The following is a 2,167-nucleotide window of genomic DNA, read 5'->3' as shown; positions in this document are numbered from 1 at the left end:
GGATGTATTGGGGACTTTTTGGATAGCAGTGGAAATGTAAATGATGAAAATACCTAATTAAAAAAAAAATAAATTGTATGGCAGACCAACACACATATTTCATTTGTGAAGAGTCCCTCATCACACATCATTTCACGTGTTTCTTTAGCAGAACATCCTTTCACCTATGTCTGCTTCAATGAAATGTTCTTTTATGTGTTTGCCTTAGGGANACACCATGCAACACAACTGACTGATCAAAGAACCCATAAGTTTCCATTTCAGAGAGGTACAAACATTTCCTTCAGGGTTANCTCTCAGTTTTAGAAGGAACGGAAAACTTGTTTGAATAAGAGGTACCTAGAAGTTGTCAGGCGCTCTAGGTTTTGTAGGGAGTCTAACCAGAAAGGGCAGCTTCCCTTTGACTGGGCAAGGAATGGAGTCACCTGTGGCTTCAGGACGCTGTGACAGAACATGGACAGGCAAGTTCTCTCTATATCATGGAGACTTGAGGCACAATCATCAGACGTCCCCTCCCCCCAGGAAGGGAAGGACTATTCCAGCAGCAAAAGGACAGTGACAAGACTGCTATTCCTGGATCCACTAAGGGTCCACTTTCAAAAAAATACTTGCCCTTTGCCCAGAGCAAGCTAGGAACTCTCACTAGCTTTTTCAGGCTGCTGGCTATCACAGACTCTGAAAAATGAAAGGCCTGAGATAGATGAAATGTTGATTTGAGGTTGAATCTGTCCAAGTAGTCCCTGTTGAAATGGCCTTTAGTGTACATTCAATGCCCTAATAAGGCCATTTTTATCCTGGGCCTTCGTGCTCCCCATCCCCCAAAACGACCCACCATGCCACCTTATCTCTCACCACCCAGAGACTGCCTTTCTTCTTGGAATTGCTCCTCCCAGGGTTATCTCTTTAATATGCATCCTTCCTTCTGGACTCCCAGGTCCTTGGGCCTCTCCGCAGGGTCCTCTCTGAAGGGCTCACCCTGCTCACCCTTTCTGTATACCTCTTTAACACTGCTGTGTGTATCCTTCTTCCTGAATTCCTTAGTTTTCCTATAAGCCAGAAGAAGGTGCTACCATGCCTCACTCTGCTTCCACCCCTCCCGTTCCAATCTATATTTCTTTCTTTACTCTGTCNCTCTTCCAGGAAGCCTCTCTCTGCCACCCCACTCTCTTTGGCTTCCTTTCCACCTCTCTTTGGGCAGTCATCTCCTTCTGCCCCCTCTTCCACCACCCATCTCCAGTTTCTTCTACTCCCCCCCACCCCCCACCCCCACCCCCTGCCCAAGACCAGACCAGCTAAGTCCCATTCCATTTTTAGATGACTNCTTATGATACTAGCTCACTTTTCTCACAGGCTGAATTGACAGCTGCTCCAACCGTCCATTTTCTACCCAGCAAGCACACCCAACAAAGTGCTTCAGGCAGCATGCCATACCCACAGAAGGCTGCATTCTTCTGGAAAACTGGTATGCTGGCATTGAGCCCAGGACCCACTCAAGATCAGCAACCTGAGCCCATCTAGAAATTACAACTTCATTTCCAAAGAAAATACTTTATTTCTACAGCTGTGGCAATGCCATGATAAATAATTAGAACTCTTTCTCAAAGTGAGTGACATGTATATAGACATCATCTTCATACTTGATGAGGTACACTCTAGATTTGGTTTCAATCTGGTAAATGATCAGGCCAACCCTCTTGGAGCCATCATCATTTGTTAATTCCACGTGTTTTACTATCAGGCCATCCACAAGCTCCAGTTCGATGTCTAAAGGAGGGGGGTCACTGAACCCCTCCATGATTTGTAGGTCACCCTCTTTAAAGTCATCCAGAAGCTGGTACGTGTATAATATGGGATCTCTCTCATAAGTAATATAAAAGCTATTATCCATGATAGGCACTTGGCTCAGGACCATCCCCCTCCACTCTTCCTTAGAGCCATGCGCACCCTCACATAAATGTTTAAATGTTGGCCAACTATGGCATCAGCAAAGCTGGAATCAGTGACTCGGAATGATGCCACCCTTTTGGCGAGAACTTTTAGGGACAATACCCTCTTATCTTTGTGAAGTTCCAAAACATGCACAGAGTCAATCCCATCATATTTAACCAGGTACAGGGAGGGGTTTACTGGCACCTGATCCAGCACAGTCCCTTTCCACTGTGTTATC

General features: G+C 45.6%; 1 pseudogene; it reads right to left on the bottom strand.

Moving 5' to 3' along the window:
* Positions 1-1,585: 1,585 nt before the first annotated feature.
* On the bottom strand, positions 1,586-2,163 carry LOC110288099 (annotated as a pseudogene).
* Between the last annotated feature and the right edge of the window lie 4 nt (positions 2,164-2,167).

Source organism: Mus caroli, unplaced genomic scaffold (genome assembly GCF_900094665.2).
Source record: "Mus caroli unplaced genomic scaffold, CAROLI_EIJ_v1.1 scaffold_22907_1, whole genome shotgun sequence".
NCBI lineage: Eukaryota > Metazoa > Chordata > Mammalia > Rodentia > Muridae > Mus > Mus caroli.
This window is presented reverse-complemented; position numbering and strand designations above follow the sequence as displayed.